Genomic DNA, 21690 nt, shown 5'->3' with positions numbered 1-21690 from the left:
GAAGGCATGGATGAAGGTTAAAATCAAAACCCATGCGGGGAAGGAGGCAGGGATGGACTTACGCTTTCCCCCACCTCGCCCCGTTCTTGATTCCCGTTAGTAAAATAACTAAAATACCTTTAGGGATGAAAACTGACCAGAAAAAAATAGGGGATCACCCCGCCTCTCCCCGTTTGGACCGGAGATGGAAGACATGAAATAGGGATGGAGGCGGGGACGGAGGTTAAAATCAAAACCTGTGCGGGTATGGAGGAGAGGATTGCTGACAGAATTTTGAGACTGGGCGGGAGTAGAGACCTTGTCCCCCAGTCCACTGTCATCCCTAGCTAAACTTGACAGGTGTCATTCAAAGGAATGATACATTTTTTTTGTGATCCCATTTTACCTGATCCATTCTAAGGTGCTTGGTATTCAAACAATAAGCCATAAGGTCTGCACCCCAATATTATTGCCTTCCTCGGCCAGAAGGTTTACCGTGAAACTTTGTATGACACAGTTGACACTAATAAGCATGAGTCCAGAGGAGTAGCTGCGAAAAAAAAATCACGTGTTATTTATCACTATCACCTCTATGTTGAATGCATTTTCTTTTTTGAGGGAGGCAGGCCAAAACATTATTAACCTTTAAAACCTGTTATGGATCTATATTGGAAAAAATTGGCTCCTGCTGATGGTATCATATTATCTAGCCAGAAATCATGGGTGGGTTGTTGGATATTTCAGGTCTGGGTCCAACCCATAGGGTGACCAGGTTTGACACTATAGTTAGTGAGCTGTTAGTGAGTATCAGTGGGGTGGAGGTTAAGTGAACATGCGGAGACCACAATCAGTAACCACCCCCTATCTTCCATTATAAAAGGAGGGCTAAGTTGTGTGATGAGTGCTGCTAACAGCCTGTTGCCTATATACTCCGTAACTCCATTTGGGTTCAGGGTCCTACTCACCATCGGCTTGAAGGCCTGGGCTCATCGTGGGCATCGATAGGCTGAGGAGAATGCCGAGCAGCCGCACATCACATTATGGCGTCTACCAGTACATATTTACATTCCAGTTTTGATTTTGGGAATACGCCAATATGGGTGTTTTCATTTGGTCAATCTCATGCCAGGTGGGGTAGGGCTCCAGGAAGGTGAACTTTTTCCAAAGTCCAAACCCAGCCCAGGGTCAGGGCTTATTGGGCTTTGAGCTGCTTTGACAATCCAAAGTTCAAACCCAGCCCATCTTGAGTTGGGCACCCAATACTTATAGGGTACCTCACCAGATGCCCACTCCTAGCTCAACGTGAGTGTTTGTGTGTGAAGTCTTCCCTAGTGGGCTGCAGTCGCATTCAGGAAACTATAAGGACAATATTGAATTAGATTCCCATTAGAATGGGTTTGCATTTCTGTATTCAAATGAGCAATTTCTCCTAATACATGTGATGCCAGCAGGGTGGTTGTGAGGCTGCTGAGATGACGGCACCGGATCAAACTCCACCCGTGCACGGATGTGTACATAGCTTTCACAAGTGGACAACTTTCTCGGACCATAAATTAAAAAAAAATCAAGAAAATGATGAAAAAAGATGATTTCTACTATACAGTATGGTAGAGTCAAATGTAGTACTACTATTTGAATTGGCGTATTGAGCAGTACCATATCCGCTGAAGAAAGATGATTTTTACTCAACGAGCTTGATGACTTCAGCCACACATCTTTGGATAGACGAAACACTTGGTATTTAGCAGTTTAGTGATCGATTGCATGTAGCAATCATAATAATTTTGGCCCCACAAGTTTGTAGATTTAGTAATTGGCTTCTTGTTCCTCTCTTGGACGCCCTCTAAGATTATGTTATGGGGCCATAAGGCCCACCTTTTCTCCTCAACAGTTTTTAAAGGGTAAACAGAATGATTATTGAAGGCCATGCATTCGATTATATCATCTTACTCATTGGGTTTTTGTCATGTTCTTCATGGGGTTTTTCTCATTATTATTGTCACTGTGGGCTTCACAGTATGGGGATGTGATGCTCGATCATAAACGTCTGAAAGATAGCGAGTGTCTCTTACCCAGCGATCCCTCTCATGCTCGATCACGAGTCCAGCTACTCTCTCTCTCTCTCTCTCATAAGTGTGCAAGGTTTTGGTTCATGCATTTAGCCACCAATAGAAGAAGATAATGGTTTAATCACAGCCAAGCTCCATTCCCAGCCAGACGAGTGGAGCCCGAGCTGGCTGGTGCAAAAATTTTTACATTGATTAGTTAAGAGGAGAATGGTGGGGACTTGAACAATGGACCGCTGCCTTACCTACAAACACTCTTAACCAATTAGACAAACATGTTTTTTCTAAGAAATATTGCACTTCCATATCTTCTTGTTTCATGAGCTTAGATGAGTTCCGGCGAGCCGAACACCCCATGTTCGACCCGTGGCTTGGCTCCCCATCCATACACGACCCGATCACAAATGAGCCGCCATATCGAGCGGAACCGAGTCAAACCACGAGCTGCTCAATTAGTTTAGCAGCTCTATCAATAATACTGAATCATGACCACATTGTCATGAGATTTAAAATCAAACCTCAACATCAAAGTATTTAACATTGATTAACACAATAACCACCCTAAAAAAGGAAGAAAGCAGAAAATAAACAAATAAATCAATTATATTTGACAATGAACTAGTTATATTAATAGCTTTCAATGACCAAACTACTTTTAAAAACAATACATTTAGATACATGGTTACTCTTTGGGGTAAAAAATTTTTATTTTTACTTTTAAAATTTATAATTTATAAAATGCATTTCTTTATTTTATTAAAAACACATTTGACAATTTGTTTTTCTCCAAACAAAGACTTACTTTACTCTTAAAGCATAGCCATGTACTTTGAATAACGACACTATTTTTAAGGGTATTTTGACCATTTCAATCATTTAAATGTAACTAACAATAATATAATTAGTTTATTATTAAATAATATATATATATATATAGACACTAGAATATGTTATCTAGAAATATGCGAACCAAAGTTTGATCTAAGCATTTTTTTACAATTTTTTGTGCAAATCCAACCCTGCAGATGCATTCAACGTGCTCCATTTGCTAGGAATTGATTGTTGGATAATGTATTTTTTGTTAAAATTTATGATTTTGGATGTTTAAATACTTACAAAAATTTTGAATTGTTGATTTTCAAGCCTTAAGAGATCATTCTTATGCATCATAATCGGATGATCCAATTGTATGTTTCTATAAAACAAAGCATCTCGATCACATCATTATGGTGAAACTTAAGAGAAAAAAATCATAAAAATCTCAGTTGATACTACAGTTCATTCCAATTAACATATTCTAATTGCCCTATATATATGAGAACCAAAAATATGAGAACTAGCTAATGTCTGAACAACGATTTTCATGATTTTTTTTGTTCTTTTCTTTTGAATCTAACCAAATGGATGTGATCTACTTTAAAATCAATGGCTCATAATCTTCATAAATATTCAAGCATTAAAAAATCACATTTTTTTTAATTGAAAATACACAATCCAGTGGTTGATTCCTAGCAAATTTACCATGCCAACACATCCACATGGTTGGATTTGCAAAAAATAATGTTGAAAATGCCCTATTTCCAGTTGTAGTATTCTTGTTCTAATATATATATATATATATATATATATATATATATATATATATATATATATATATGGTAACTGGAATATATAAACCAGCAAAATATGTAAACTGGAATACACAGATTTTCCAAGATTTTTTTCATTTTTTTCTAAAATTTCACCAGATCTAGATGCTTGGTTTTATAGAAACAGACTCGGATCTTTTAAGGCTTGAAAAGCAATGACCAGAGATTTTAGTAAATATTCAAGCATACAAAATCATAATTCTTGATCCAATTACAATGATCCAATAGTCAATTAACGGCAACTAATGCATCTGCAGGTTTAGATTTGCAAAAACCTTATGAAAATTTTGGTTCGCAGTTTACATATTTAGCTAGTTTACATATTTTAGTTTCCCTATATATATAACTGAAATATGTAAACCAGTCAGATATGTATATTGGTATGAATCGACAGGAGCCATCCAAAATCTAGATCAACGGCTCCTGTGTAACCCTTATTTCTTCTTCCCTTCTTTCCCCTTTCCCCTCTCATCGCCTTCACCACCACCTGATCGGGATTCTTTGAAATAGTCCCTCCAATCGAGCACCCCATCATTATCGGTGGCCAGCATACGACTATCCTATCCTTTCAATGTCGCAAGCAAACTTCAATCCTCACCTCTGCCCCAACCACCTCCACCACCACTAGTGGGCAGCTGCATTGCAACCGTCCAATGACAGCCCTGCCAGCTGACCAGGGTCGCAGGCGATTGACACTACAACAAAGCAGTAGATTAGCGACGACCACCTTCCGTCGCTAATCCGTCGCTAATCCGTCGCTAACCATGTTAGCGACGGATTAGCGACAACGCGGCGACAGTATGCTTACGTCGCGAATATTTCGACGCTAACTGGCGACGGAATAATTCCGTCGCCAAGTCCGTCGCTAATTGCGACGGAATAACGAGCGCTACATTCCGTCGCCAATCCGCCGGTACTAAACGGCGACCACGGCGTGGCGACGGATTTAATTCCGTCGCTAAGTCGTCGCTAGAATAATATGAATAGCGACGGAATCATCCGTCGCTAATCCGTCGCAAAAACGAAAAAAAATCAAAAAAAATTTATTTAAAAATTAATTACGGAGAACTGTACAATTTATATTTCCTGTAAATAAAAAACAAACCACAAAAAAAAATTCATATAACAAGTATCTATAATAATTAATCATTCCACCTTAAAACTAAGAAGTTTAATTATTTACAATTCAACAATTACAATTAGAAAAAATAAAAAAAATAGAACTTCTTCAACAAAGTCCTCTAATCATCGCCAAGATTTTGTGCGTCTTCTTGTTCATTGTCTTTATCTGTCCCTTCAGCTCCACTACCCTGATTATCGCTAGCAGCCTACACAAGAAAAGAACAGTCAGTATTGATAAACAAAATATAATGAAATAAATTACACACTATATGTGATTCTATCATGTGCTCATGTGTGATCTAAGGCAATAAAAAAACTCTATATGTGATTCTATCATGCTCATATGTGTGCTAAGGCAGTCAAAAAATTGAATATGTGATTATAGCATGTTCATATGTGTTCTAAGGCATCTAAAAAAACTCTATATGTGATTCTACCATGCTCAGATGTGCTTTAAGGCAGGCAAAAAACTATATATGTGATTCGATCATGCTCGTATGTGTGCTAAGGCAGTAAAAAAATTGAATATGTGAATATAGCATGCTCATATGTGCTCTAAGGCAGGCAAAGCCAAAAATTTTATATGTGATTCTATCATAAATGATATATAACATGTTCATATGTGTTCTAAGGCAGTTAAAAAACTCTATATTTTATTATAGCATGCTCATATGTGTGCTAAGGCAGTCAAAAAACAGAATATGTGATTATAATATGCTCATATGTGTTCTTAGGCAGTCAAAAAACTGAATATGTGATTATAGCATGCTCATATGTGTTCTAATGCAATAAAAAAAACTTTATATGTGATTCTATCATGCTCATATGTGCTCTAAGACAGACAAAAAGTTAAATATATATATATGTGATTCTATCATGCTCATATGTGTGCTAAGGCAGTCAAAAAATTGAATATGTGATTATAGCATGTTCATATGTGTTCTAAGGCATATAAAAAAACTCTATATGTGATTCTACCATGCTCAGATGTGCTTTAAGGCAGGCAAAAAACTATATATGTGATTCGATCATGCTCGTATGTGTGCTAAGGCAGTAAAAAAATTGAATATGTGAATATAGCATGCTCATATGTGCTCTAAGGCAGGCAAAGCCAAAAATTTTATATGTGATTCTATCATGCTCATATGTGTGCTAAGGCAGTAAAAAAATTGAATATGTGATTATAGCATGTTCATATGTGTTCTAAGGCATCTAGAAAAACTCTATATGTGATTCTACCATGCTCAGATGTGCTTTAAGATAGTCAAAAAAACTATATATGTGATTATACCTGAGAGGGACCTGGAATCGAAGATCCCCTATCCTGAACAGCGGCCTTGATCTCATTTCGGAGAAAGGGGGCGACGGTGTATTGGAAGTAGTTATTCAGTGATTCATTAATGATCTCGCGTACATCATCACCGGAAAGAATAGTCGGCTGCTTGGAGCTTATGTCGGCGCAAGAAGTTGGTGAGCCGTAACTGGAAGAACCAATAACTGGTGAAGTGTTCATATTACTCCCAAACCCGAACACGCGACCTTTTTTGGGTTCACCTGCTGCAGTCACCCATGCTGTAGGATCAAATGATGGATGCTGAGTAGCGTCTTCACCATATCGCTCTACCATTTGTTGCTCATATGCCTCCTACAAAATAATGTTTAAAGTATTCATTAATAATTAATGATAACATTATGATGACTTGCATATATATTGCAATGATTATTAATAGAATTAATACATACCGTTGTCGTTCTCGCCTTCTCTGATACGAAGACTCCCGTGGTCTTCCGTTTATGTGTTTCTACAAACACATCCTTATATGGTACACTGCCTCCTTTTTCTGCATCCTGCGAAGTTAAATGATAAAAGATTTAGTACACAAATTTGCAACTATACTTATAAAATTAATATTATATATTGATGAGTTACCATTTTCTTTAGGTGGCTCCCAAATGTCTTAGATCCACCTGTGTGTAGATGGGCTTCGGGCATCTTCGATCGATTTTGTGAAGCCTTCGCAGAGCGATTTTTAAATGCATCTCCCGCCCACATATCGCACATTTCATCCCAGTAATCTCTCCTGATAGTAATAGGACCATGGCCCTTCCACAATAATGGATCATCTACTACGCCAGATGCTTTTTTTGCTGCAGTCTTCATAGTGTGCAGCATGTCTGCAAATCGATTGGCAGCCACCTTCTGCCACACCTTCCTTGCATCATTTTCTTCCACCGTAGTTGCAAAGCGATTCGAAGCCTACAAATATTTTTAGAAAGTTAGTAGACATTGCTTAAATAAATTAAATATGAAACACATTAACTATGAGGAACAACTGTATACCATGAATGAGGACCACAATCTGTCTAATACCTCCTTTGGGTACTCTTTCCATTGAGCAACTGGTCCTGGTAGATGTTGAAGAAGTGAATTCCTAATCTCCCGTACTACTTCTTGTGGCTCAAACCTCGTGCTGCACATGAATTGTTACACAGTAAATATCAATATAAAATATTTAAAAGATATGCAATAATTGAAAACAAAATACTTACGGTCGATTATCGATATACACTATTCGAATGAGTCTTCTTGTGCCAGCCTGTGAAGACCCTGTTTCCTGTGTTGGCTGTTGACTTGTGCGATCAACTGGTGTAGGTGGGTCGTGTACAGGCGCAATATCATCTGTAAAAAAATACACACCAAGTTCTCAGAATGTGCATTTGAACTAATCAAGCATCTAATTAGTTATATGATATACCTATCACAGGAGCCCGTGAAGATGAAGGTTGAGCCTGGCTACTACTGGATGAGCGACCACTATAACCTCCACAAACCATATTCTAACAAATAACATATGTCATACAATACATTCAAATAATTCACATCAAGTATTACAATGCATTCAAGTCATTCACATCAAGCATTGCAATGCATTCAAATAATTCAAATCATTGACATCAAGTATTGCACTAATTCAAATCATTCGTTAATTGCATAAATTATAATACATTCAGATAATTGAAATCATTCACATCAAGTATTTCAATGCATTCGAATCATTCGTATCAAGTATTACAATACATTGAAATAAAATTTTTAATCATTCACACCAAGTATTGCAATACAACTCACATCAAGTATTACAATGCATTTAAATAGAGGTTTCTAGTATAAGATTTTGCTCACTAGCTTGAGAATTCTTCCTCGTCACTAGTTTGACTTTCTTCTTCTTCTTCTTCTTCTTCTTCTTCTTCTTCTTCTTCATTGTTTGCCCATCCACTTGGTACATCATTTGGATCACATTCCTCTATGAATGTTTCATCAGCCAATGGAGATATGACATGCATATCATGCGCAACATCGTGACCATAAGCGAAGTCACAGACATCATCTGATTGATAGTAATCACTGTCTTCAGCTAACTCATCTTCTTGTAACTGATCATACTCGGGGTATAGTTTGGATTTCACCTTGCAAACTGCCCACCATTCATTTCTATCTGACTTTTTTATACTCGGATATGAAGTATAATAAACTTGTTGAGCTTGCGAGGCTAATATGAATGGTTCATATGTTCCAAACCTGGATTTATGATTCACCTCCACAATGCCTGAAGCTTTGTCGAGTCTTGTTGCAGTTGGATCAAACCAATGACACTTGAATACCGTAACCCTGTTATTCATGCCTAAGTAAGTCAACTCCATTATTTCCTCTATAACACCGTAGTAATCATGTTCATTTTCACCGTAGCTGCTACCCTTGACACACACGCCACTATTTATCGTTGATTTGTTTATACCGTAGTCTTTTGTATGGAATCGATAACCATTTACGATATACCCGTTGTAGCATTGCACAACTTTGGTCGGACCATTTTCTAAATCACATATTCCTTGATCTTTAACATCACCATGGCGAACCTACGCACAGACATAAACAATTATTGTGATCACGATCAATTAAGTAACTTAGTGTTGTTTATAAGTACAAAATTTATGTTAGCTTCTTTACCAACTGTTTCAACCACTCCACAAACTTAGTTTCACGTTCTTTTTGTACTTCTGCATTAGTGAGATGTGAAACTTTGCTTTGCAACTCCAGATCAAATCGTCTGCAAACCACAAATACTTATATTACCGAGCCATGTATCCACATATAGAACATAAAAGGATTTATAATTGAGTTGCATATACATATACTTACTCGATGTATGGGTCGATCGCTGAACAATTAAAAAGAATATAGATGTGTGCTGCATCTTGCTCTCGATCTGTCAATAGCCTTGATCGGCAACTACCAAATGCATGCCCAAGTCGTTGAAATATCGACAGCTTGTCAGCTACAGTTACTTGTTCTCCATCATCGTTACGGGGCGGGCATGTGTAACGTGTTGAAATATGAGGTTCGAAGTACATAGATGAGAAATTTGAAATCTCTTCTAAAGTGTACGCCTCACAAATAGAGCCTTCTACTCTTGCTTTATTACGAACCTTTTTTTTTAGGTCGAACATGCATCTGACAAGAATATACATTTCAAATTTTAAATATCTGTCATTAAAGAGACAAATATAAAAAAACATATACCTTTCAAATGGGTACATCCATCGATATTGCACAGGGCCACCAACCCTTAGTTCATATGGCAAATGTATGATCAAATGTTCCATAACATCGAAAAATGCTGGCGTAAATATCTTTTCTAACAGACAAACAGTGGTGATGACAGAGTCCTCGAGATTCTTTACATCTGATACAATGACCTCCGATGCGCACAATGTTCTGAAAAATCCGCTCAACTCAGACAATACCCCCCATATAGGTTTGTCTAACATATCATGGAATGCTAGGGGTATCAATCGTTGCATAAAGATATGACAATCATGGCTCTTCAACCCATATAACTGTCCATCGTCAATCTTCACAGCCCGAGCAATGTTAGAGACATATCCATCTGGAAATCTCAGTTGTCTCAACCATTGACATACATGTTTTATTTGATCAGGTCCGAGCACGTACTTCGCCTTTGGTTTCAGTACTTTGCCATTATACTCTTTGAGTTCCAATTCTGGTCTTTTACATATTAATTTTAAATCCATACGGGCCTTCGGATTATCCTTCGTTTTTCCTTTAATATTCATTACTGTATTGAACACATTATCAAACACATTTTTCTCTACATGCATCACATCCAAATTATGTCGTATCAATAGGGTCGGCCAATACGGTAGTTCCCAAAAAATAGATTTTTTCGTCCAATTGTGTTCCTTCCCAAATCCACGGAAGGGTGTAGGACTGCGGGCATCTGTTAATACATCTGGAAAGTATCGCAATCTTCTTAAAATCTCTATGCCAGGCAATCTTGAGGATGGACCTTCCATTTCAGTTGTGCCTGCTGTAAATGCATTCTTTTGACGTCGGAACGGATGATCGCTGGGTAGAAATCGACGATGGCAATCAAACCAGCAAGGCTTCCTTCCATGCCTCAATCTAAAAGCTTTGGAATCCTCCATGCAGTACGGACAAGCCAACCTCCCATGTGTGCTCCAACCAGATAACATACCATATGCAGGGAAGTCACTGATTGTCCATAGAACAGCGGCCTTCATGTTGAAATTTTGTTTTTTGTGGGCATCATACGTGGTAACACCGTCATCCCACAGTACTTTTAATTCATCAATCAATGGCCTTAGATATACATCAAGATTTTGGCCAGGTGAGGTCGGACCAGGGATCAACAGAGACAAGAAAAGATTTGGACGTTTCATACACAAGCTTGGTGGAAGGTTGTATGGAGTTACAAATACTGGCCAACATGAGTATGGAGTTGATCTACCCCCAAATGGATTAAATCCATCTGTACATAGACCGAGTCTAACATTTCGCACTTCCATTGCGAAGTTCTGATGAGTACGATCAAAGTGCTTCCAAGCTTCAGCGTCAACAGGATGCGTGATCTTGTTTTCATCGTGTCGAACTTTATTTGCATGCCATCTCATGTGTTTAGCTGTCTTTGAAGACATATACAATCGCTGCAATCTAGGAGTGATAGGAAAGTAGCGGAGCGACTTGTATGAAACTTCCTTTGATCTCGTGCTACCATTGCCTCTTGTCTTTGGCTTGAACCGAGGATACCCACATGACGGGCATGATATGTCGTTTTCCTGCTCCTTGAAATACAACATGCAGTGATTTGGACAAGCATCAATCTTTTTGTAACCCATACCTAGAGCGTTGACCATAACTTTCGCACGATAGAAATTTTGTGGCAATTTCTCATCTTTAGGCAACATACTCTTCACAATCATGCACAAACGGTCAAAACATGATTGACTCAAATTATACTCGGACTTCAAATTCATTAGTTGAAGAACTGCAGACAAGATAGTGTGACTCTCACAACCGTTCCAAAGTGGCTCATCAGCATCTTTAAGTAAATCATAAAATCTACTAGCTGCATCGTTTGGTGATTCTTCATCTACGACAGTTCTTACATCACTAGAACTCATAGCAGAACCCAGTTCTGTTCCTGCAGCATCAAATATCAAATTCGTATATGGATTATCGTGCACCACATTCACCCGTGCATCAAAATCGTTTCTAAATTCTTCTCCATGAAACGCCCAGTTCTGATAATCACTCACAAAACCCTTCCTGTATAGGTGATGTCTAACGCCATGAGGTTCTACAAATCGATTATTCTTACAAATCTTGCAGGGACACCTAATCCGACCTGTGGGATCTACCGTACTGACACTCGTCGTTGCAAATTCAATAAAACTATCGACACCATCCATATATTCATGCGATAACTCATTGTCCACTATCCTACGGTACATCCATTCACGGTTTGCAGTTATTCTGTCGTATGATGTTACGAATAGTATCCTAACGAATTAAGAAAAAAACAATCAGAATGCGACGATGAAGAAAATATCAAATTTATCATGCAATATACTATGTCAAACAATAACAAGAATTTTGATGCATGCATTGATAACTTAATATTTTCATGTGCAAACTATTAATGACATGATACAATCATTTGAAGCATGCTTTTATTATAAAATTTCACATGGAAGTCAAAATCAAATTGAAAGTAACTACATGCAAGCATGGATACAATTACATCAAACATTGCAATACATCATAATCATTCATATCAAATAAATGGCAAACATGTACCTGCAGCAAACACACTTCAATATCTCACTAACTACTACCATGCTTAGCATGGACTCCGTACTCCAAAAATAAGAACACTTCCATATTTCTACATTAAAATCATGCTCAGCATGATCTCCGAACTCCAACAAAGCAGTCCTAGATATCAACAACTAAGTGAGTGTGTGAACAATAAAGTGTTGCATTCAATAAATTAAATAACATGTGATACGTTTGCATCACTTACTCACCACGGGTATTTACCCGATTTGCATTGTTTTTGTCATTTACTTACCACAGGTGGCCGAGCACGAGTTGGTTCCGTTGAAAAATCTGCACAAAAACAAAACAAATTAAGTAACAAACTAACTAATCATGAAACAAGATGAAACACTAACTAAAAAAATTAAAACAAATTAAAACAACTCTAACTAATTGAAAGAAGAGAAAAGAAAAATAGTATATATGTTAAGCCAAATCTAACTAGAAGATGCTAATTTAACAAACCAGCTATAACATGTTGAACCAGTCGACTAACATAAAGTCATAGACAATTTCTAATCTGAACTACTTAGCAAAGGAATAGTAAATCAATCAATTAGTTTACTAGAAAAGATGTGAACTCCGTTTAACCACCACTATCATAAAGAATTCAAATAGCCCTAATCTAACTAACTGATTGTGAGAACATTAAATACCAACCTATCTAAGAAAAATATAATTATAAAAGACTAATAGATTGAAATACTCTAACTAACCAGATTTCAAGAAAACAAATTGAAGTAAAACTAACTACCAGTAGACATTAACAAACTAACAAATTGAACAACATGGACAACTTGTATATATACATTACAAAAAAAATTTCAACTTAAAATCCATATGGACAACATATATGCAAACTACACTTAAAACCATATGGACATCTTATATACACATATTACAAATTTTTTTTCAAGCTAATCACATGGACAACATAGGGATCACATAATAACTTTTTTTTTTTTTAAAAAGAGATCACATGGGCAGCATAGGTATCCATAACAAAAATTCTTTTCAAAACAGATCACATATGCAACGTAGGTATCTCATAACAATTTTTTTTTAAAAAGAGATCACATGGGCAGCATAGGTATCCATAACAAAAATTCTTTTCAAAACAGATCACATAGGCAACGTAGGTATCTCATAACAAATTTGTTTGGCAATGAATTGATCTTTATTCACAAAGCAGATAAGATAAAAACAGGTTCTGTGGACTTTTGATCCGGGGCGGGTCCGTACAACATCTTTTTGAGCTCCCGTTCAAAGATCTTCATAGCTGGAGCAGGCAAGGAAATCGGGATCACCATCCCTTCTCCCCCTTCGTTATTCTTGGAGTTGACGTAGAAGCTAACCAAGCCGGGGATTGGGCCGTCACTGCCCTTGGCTGGACCGCCGTACACCGGCATTCCCCAGCCGAGGTCCAGCTCGCTGAACCCGGCATGCCTGATGTCCGAGACCATGAAGGTGCGGACCACCGTGATGTTAGGCCGGCCCTTGAGCACCATGAGGTCCGCCACTGACCTCATGTACTCGTCTGTCACCTCCTCCTTGGCCTTCTTCACGAGCTCCACCGCATAACCTAGTGGGTTTGCACAGAGCTTCGCCGCTATCGAGACAGCTGCCGGGATTACTATCAGGCATTGCCGTAGTACCCCTGCGGCAGCGGCGGAATGTACCGGGACCGCGCGTTGAAGATGCACAACAGGCGAACCTCCTCCTCCGGATCGGGCTGGAGGCCGGCAGTGCGGCACCGCCATAGGCAGGGGGTCGACCCCCCTTGCCGGAAACGCAGGGGGTCGACCCCCCCTGCCGGAAAGCACGGCAGGGGGTTAAACCCCCTCCGTTTCCGGCAGGGAAGGGGCGTACCCCCTGCGTTTAGAAGAAGAAGAAGAAGAAGAAGAAGAAGAAGAAGAAGAAGAAGAAGAAGAAGAAGAAGAAGAAGAAGAAGAAGAAGAAGAAGAAGAATATTACCTGCGCTTCGCCGGACGGTGGCGGGAGGTTGACGGGGAGCGGCAGCTGGCGAGCGCCGGCTGGCGAGCGGTGGACGGGGAGCGGCGGCTGGCGAGCGGCGGTGGCCGGACGGTGGCGAGAGCCGACGGGCGGGAGGGAGCAATACAGAGAAACAGGGAAAAGAGAAAGAGGGATGGGATTAGGGATTTACGCGATATTTAGCGACGGAAACATTCCGTCGCTAAACCGTCGCTAAATCAAAATACAAAAACCGCGACGAAATATATACTGTCGCTAATCCGTCGCTAATGAGCGACGGATTAGCGACGACAGAGTTCCCTCTCTAAATCCGTCGCTAAAATGGTGTTCTTGTAATCAAAAGTAGCGACAAAAACATGCAGTCGCTAATCCGTCGCTAAGTAGCGACAGATTAGCGATAAAAGTCGTTTCTTCGCTAATCCGTCGCAAATTAGCGACAGATTCTATCTCTAGCTAATCTGTCGCTAAGTAGCGACGGGAAAAATCCGTCGCTAATTTCCGTCGCTAATTAACAATTTTCTTGTAGTGTGAGGGTGGTTGGCTACCCAACTATTCAATGTGGCTTGGCGATTGCCCGATGGGTGACCGCTGAAAAAATAGAGGAAGGGGTGGGGGAATCAATGGGGGTAAAGAAGAAGAGAAGAGGGTTGAGGGTGTTGCAGGTGTGAGGGCAGGGTTCATTGAGAGAGAAGGGCAGCCATCTGGTGGTGAAGGGACTGAGGGTTGGCAGAGGTAGGGGCGGTCGTAGAGGTGGTGGGATGGGAAAGAGGAAAGAAGGGAAGAGGTCGGTTTTATATACCTTATATATATATAAAAGAACAACATATTAGGCCCTCTTTTCTCGTTCTTCACCATTACGCCCCATACTTTTAAGGGTTTTATGACAGATCTGAACCATCAGATGTGTTTATCATACTCGATTTAGGTGGAACCGACTCTAGGATCAAGTATTTTTATGAACCAGAAAAAATTGATGCCTTTGTAGACATTGATTTTGGGTCAGCGAAAAAACTTGCATATAAGTCAAATTCCAGTAATCCAAAACGGGTTCTCTCTAAACAAAACCTATAGATCACATCTAAGGTGTTAGATGTAAGAGAAAATACCAAAAAGTATAGTTTTTGAAGGGGCCTAATGGGGGTAGAACGAGCGCATTACTCTCTCTTTATATATATATAAAGGACAATCAGCAGTGGTTTGACGTGTGTTCGATGATAGTCCCGTCTCATATATATATATATATATATATATATATATATATATATATATATATATATATATATATATATACCCGTATCTTTGAAGAGGTTTTCCTTCAAACATGTTCGAATGCAAGGTGAATTTCTTTTTTTTTTTTGAAAAAAGAACTTTTAGAGCGGTTCAAGACTACCGTTAAATCTTTGGAGCGCACAAAACAAAATGATGAATTGTCGTCGTTTGATTGCGTGTGATAAAAAAAACAAGGCTTGATCCAATGTAACATATATATATATATATATATATATATATATATATATATATAGAGAGAGAGAGAGAGAGAGAGAGAGAGAGAGATTGATTTTTCGTTGTATTTTTAAATGTTTACCGTACAGATGTGATCGATGTAGTTGATTCACATGGTTGGGTTTTTATAACGTTCAAAACATCAACTGTCCAAAATCTTTGCTAAATTTTTTAAGGTTCAAAATATCCCGTTTAACACGGTTTCATTTAGCATATTTTAGATTTCAATACGGTTTCCGTACTTTTTGAGAGAGTCTGACGTGATCGGACATGATGGCTACATCCTCGATATAATTACCTCTTGACCATTGTCCCCTGATACTTTTCTATCATGCTGTTTTTTTCGTCAATTCATGTTCCATCCAACTTATTGCAAATCAAGATATTGAATGAAATTATTGTGAATTTTAATAATGTCTTGAATCTTGGCATTAAGATTTTCTCAGTTTCGAAAAATATCTAAATACAAATATTTTAAGAAATGATTTGCCGATGTGATAAATCTTGGACTTCGGATTTTCACACCATGGGAAAATCTACCAATAAAAGTAAAATGTTAAGCAAAAATATCCACCAGTGAAAGATTTCAATTATCTGAAAATATGTAAAACCGCATGACATTTTTTAATATAAAGCAAAAACAAATTACTTTCACGATAAAATTATGATATTTTGAAAAAATATCATGATTTTCTTCCGTTGAAATGAGATGTACCCATTGACTACATTTTCATTTTTCAATTTGGTCATATAATAAAGATCCTGTAATATGTTAACAATGAGCTGCCATCTGCCTCCTTTTTGCAACAATGAAGGAAAATATTTCCTTTTTTTGTCGTTTTCATGCACAACTTCATGATATTTTGAAAATATAGTCATATCTTTTTTTTAAAATATCACAATTTATAATTATATTTTCATTTCTATAGACTACATGCCATATATCTTTATATATTTTTATGTTGTTTGTTTTATGTATTTTTATTTTTTAATTTATTTATTTTTGCTAATATTATTATTTTGATAAAAACATGAGAAAAACAAAAAAAATCAATGTCTCATAAGAATTTGGCTGTCGTTATGTTGTCATTTTAGGCTTTTGTTACAATGGGTACGTAGTTGGAAGTAGAAGTGTCAATGGGTCCCGTTTACCGGGACCGAACCCTATAAGGTCCAGGTATGGTGATAAATAGGAAGACCCGATTAAGACCCGGGTTCAGACCCAAAGGTTGGATTAATACATAGATCTGGATATAGTTTATGATATTTTATACCAGACCTGGGCCCGACACAAATATTATTTTACCAGGTATGGTCCGGGTCTGGTTCATGTAGTTCTTATCGGGTTCGGGTATGATCTCTCTTATAGTAGACCTGATTAGACCTGGGTCCGGACCCAATACCATACCCAAAAATCTGGTTTCATCTCGGTCCAAACCAAACCCGACCCTTGACACCCCTTGTTGGAAGTACACTGATTATCTTTAGAACACCATACATACGATTAGCCCTAGTCTAGCTACATGTAATTCAACAAAAAAGTGAGTTCCGGTCTATCTCTGTAGAGGTCTTTTGGGCTTAGGGGTGTTAACCGGTCGGGTTTGGCTTGGACCAAGGTGGAGCCAGGACCTTCAGACCCACTATAAGAGAAACCATACCCAGATCCTATGCAGATTACATGAACCAGACACTGATCATACCTGGTACGTAAAATCATATATTTTTATCTTGTTTTACATTCAGAATTTGTGGATCTTAGTCAAAACTCGGGTTGAGCCCAGGTCTGTTATGAAATTTCACAAACCATACCCGGCTCCATATAATGATTAGACCGTTCAGGTCCGAGCCGGATTCTAATCCGACCTTCTCATTTATTACCAAACCCTGCAGCTATAGGGTTTGGTCTGGGTCAAACCCGACCCATTGACACCCTTGTTTGGGCCTAAAGAGTCACGGAGCAAACCTGTTTCTTGTGCTGTATAACCAGCACTTATTTCAAATTGTGAAGGCCTTTGAGGCATTAAGTATTAACCTTATCACGATAAAAATAAATTGATGCAGTAATTTATAGATATAAGAATCTTGAGGCCGTAAATGAGTCTTTATGATGCCACACAAAAAAAAAAAAAGGATAAAGTTTAATGGCAATTAATCATATGGTGGTAGTTCGAACAATTGGCACAATGACGAATATGGATCGAAACAGATTGATTGGGTAGCGACAGATAGAATCCGTCGCTAATACACATTTTTCTTGTACTGTATAACAAGGCATATGGGTTCTAGACAAACACCATCCCCCTTAGCACCAAGGGTGGGAGTAGCTCCATGCCATTGTGGTACGGTGCCTGTTTCTCGTGTGGGTGCTAGGGGTGGATATTGGGTCGGGTACTCGATGAGTACGTAGTCAGATATCAATACGTCGGATCTGGGCTGCTTGTGTTAGGCAGAAGCCAAATAAGTTTCAAACTTATCCCGACTGGAATAGTCAATAGGTCTGGGTTCATGTAGGAACAAATTAACAAGCATGTAAATGAAACTCGACCTGTTCAACCTGACAACAATCAGGTTTAAGAGCCCAAGCTGTCCAGATCCACAGCCAGGTCAAGTCGGGTTTAGTAGTGGGCTGACTGTGGATTAGATCAGGTTTGGCTCTTAAACCCGGTTGTCATCAGTTTGAACAGGTCGGGTTTCATTTACACGTTTGTTTGTCCCTACTATACATGAACCCAGACATATTGACTACTCGAGTATCTGGCTTTCACCTTCACAAGCAGCCTAAACCCCAATGTATTGATACCTGACTACTCATCGAGTACCTTCCCTGATGTCCACCCCTAGCCCTCACACAGGAAGAAAGCACTGTACCACAATGGCATGGAGCTACTGCCACTGTTGGTGCTAAGGGGGATGGTGTTTGTCTACAACCCATATGCCTTGTGGGACATTTTGTCTCCTCTTGGTTGGTCGTCAATTATTTGGCTGGTGAGAGTTGAAGTGCCACCAATGGGTGTAGGGCTTCAACAGTGCACATGGTTTCGCTGGCTTGGGGCAAGGTATAGAATCAAAACAGAGATCCATTATTAGATGCGTGCCTTGGAGTTTGAGCAGCATCTGTGCCTTGAAGGAAACCTGCAGGACATGATTAGACCCCTCAAGTGGTGGGGATTGTTGGGGGTGATGTGGTCACCATCCCTGAAGTGGGTCAGCAGTCTATCTTTAGTCCAAGAAAAAAAAACCACCATCCCTGGACCACATTGGCTGGCCTTTAGTTGATAAAACCCTCCAGCCCTGCCCTGCTCCTTAGCTGTACACCCAGCTTCCACCTTGGAGCAAGGATGCCCCCCATAAGTTTCAAACTATAATGTTCGGTCAACCTTGCAACTTTTACATGTCGCCCCTACTATTATCATATAAGCACTAATGCATTAGATCTCATGAGAATCCAAATCATACCCAAATCATACTGTAATACCCATACTTTTTAATATATATTATTGGAATTTACTACATAAAATTTTGATTAAGTTCAGACCAGGTTGTAATCCAAACCGAAAGATTCAGTTTAAATCTAAAGGCAGAGCAGTGCGAGCTCCAAGTTATCGATCCAAACTGGGTTTGAATTGTCAAAGACTCCATAAAACATGTTTAACAAAGTGGGTCGTGTTCGTTGTGGGTCGGATAAATATCCAGAGACTCTTCTGAAGCCCAAAGGTCAACTATGAAGCAGAATTTATGCAAAGTTGACAAGTGGCAGCTCCCGCTCTGTCATTTCTCTCTTTACTGTCTCTATACTCTCTCTCGTACCTTGGGGTGCACAAGTCCTATTCGTTAAGAAGAATGACGGTTCGATACAGTTGTAGGTTGACTACCATATATTGAACTAAACTACACTCAAGAATAAATATCATCGGCCTAGGATTGAGGACTTGTTTAATCAACTGAGGTCAGCCAAGGTAAAGATCAAGCTACCATCAGTTGCATATCAAGGCAGATGATATTAAAAAAAAGCTTTAAAAACAAGGTATAGCCATTATAAGTTCTTAATAATATCTTTTGGACTCACGAATATGCCAATAGCTTTCATGGATCTTACAAACCACACTTCTAAGAGTTATTTGGATCAGTTTGTCAATGTTTATTGATGACATACTGGTAAATGAAGAGCAATACAGGGTCCATCTTGGGATTGTGCTAGAGACTTTAAGAGAACACAGGTTGTATGCCAAACTTTCAACATGCGAGTTCTGGCTAGATCATGTTATGTTTTTGGAACACATTATTTCTAGTAATGGTGTGAAGGTTGATCCGGCCAAGATTGAGGCACTGTTGTCATGGGACCAATCCAGATTATCTCAAAGATTCGTAGTTTCTTGGGTTTAGTTGAATATTATTACCTGTTTATCCAAGATTTTGAGAGGATAGCAACTCCCATTACGAAGCTATTGAAAAAGAGAGTCAAGTTCATACAAAATCCTTAGTGCAAGGAAGACTTTCAAGAATTAAAGAAGAAGTTGGCTATAGTGCTAGTATTAGCACTATCAAGTGGATCAGAAGGCTTCCTAATGTACATTGATGCCTCAAGTACCAGGTTACGTTGTGTATTGATGCAACATGTTAAGTTGATAGCATACGCCTCTAGACGGTTGATAATCCATATGCCCACGACCTTGAATTAGGGGTTGTGGTGTTCGCTCGTAAGGTCTGGCATTAATACTTTGTGAGAAGTTTCAGGTTCTCTCTAATCACAAGAGCCTCAAATACATTTTCTCTCAAAAGAAACTTAACATGAGACCGAAAAGGTAGTTAGAGTTTTTGAAGGATTATTATTTCTCCATCACCTATCACCTAGTTAAGGCGAATGTAGTCGCAGATGCCTTGAGCAAGAAGGTTACAACCTCCTTTTTTATCAATCAGAGTTGGGTAGTCGAGGAACTTATAGCATGACAACTATTTGTGGAAGAGTCAAGACGAATCTAGTGTTCGAACTTAAGTGCATGACCAAAGTTGTTTGATCGAATCACTAAACTACAAAAGTTGGAGTTGAAATTTGAGAAATTGTTCAGTGCTACGTGTAATCCTGAGTCCCAATTCATCTATGAGGAGGATGAAACTAATAAGTTAAAAGAAGATGGTGGATTCTGAGTGATCAGGCTTTGCGAGAAGAGTTAATTGCAAAGGCACACAGATCCAAGTACTCTATTCATCCAAGGAGTACAAAGATGTTTAAAGATCTACAACATACTTTCTAGTAGAACTGAATGAAGTGCAATGTCATTGAGTTGATGTTCAGATGTTTCACCTGCTATAAGGTGAAGATAGAGCAGCAGAAACTGTGTGGTGTGTTACAACCACTAGATATTTTAGAGTAAAAATATGATGATATCATCATGGATTTCATAGTTGAATTAGCTCAAACCCACAGGGCCGCATGATGCAATATGGGTGAATCAAACTTTAAAAAGCTTAGCAGATTTGTATATCAAAGAGATTGTTCGACTACATGGAGTACTAAGGTCCATCATATCTAATCGCGACCCGTGGTTTACGTTGCAGTTTTGCCATCAGTTGCTGAAGGCTTTGGAGATGAAGTTGCTATTTAGCACCGTGTTTCACCCACAAACAGATGGATAGACATAAAGGACCAACCAAACTTTGGAGGACATGTTGAAGGCATGCACCTTAGATTGGTCAGATGATTGGGATCGACATATGAAGTTGGCAGTGTTCACCTACAACAATAACTCTCACACCAATATTGGGATGGCACCCTTTGAAGCACTTTATAGTAGGCCTTATCGATCACCGACTTGTTGAATTGACGATGGGGATAAATATTTGAAATCTCCAATGGTCATCTAGCAATATTCAGATCAAGTACAGTTAATCTGACAATATTTATTGATGGGACAGAGTAGACAAAAGATCTACGCAGATCAAAGACGTTGTGAGCTTGAGTTCAAAGTAGGTCACCATGTGTTAGTGAAAATCTTGCCAACCCGAAGTGCTTTAAGGTTTGTCAAGAAGGGCAAGCTTAGCCCTAAATACATTGGTTCATTCGAAGTTCTTGAGAGAATAGGAGCAATGACTTATCAGGTAGCTCTATCACTGCAATGCACAACATGTTTCACCTATTAATGCTTAGAAAATATATCAGATCTTTCTCTCTCATGTTATC

The 21690-nt window shown here is 38.8% G+C and overlaps 1 pseudogene; it reads right to left on the bottom strand.

Moving 5' to 3' along the window:
• Positions 1 to 13198: 13198 nt before the first annotated feature.
• LOC149845992 (benzyl alcohol O-benzoyltransferase pseudogene) lies at positions 13199 to 13777 on the bottom strand (annotated as a pseudogene).
• Between the last annotated feature and the right edge of the window lie 7913 nt (positions 13778 to 21690).

Source organism: Nuphar pumila, chromosome 2 (assembly GCF_984573655.1).
Source record: "Nuphar pumila chromosome 2, dmNupPumi1.hap1.1, whole genome shotgun sequence".
In the NCBI taxonomy this organism is placed as follows: domain Eukaryota; kingdom Viridiplantae; phylum Streptophyta; class Magnoliopsida; order Nymphaeales; family Nymphaeaceae; genus Nuphar; species Nuphar pumila.
This window is presented reverse-complemented; position numbering and strand designations above follow the sequence as displayed.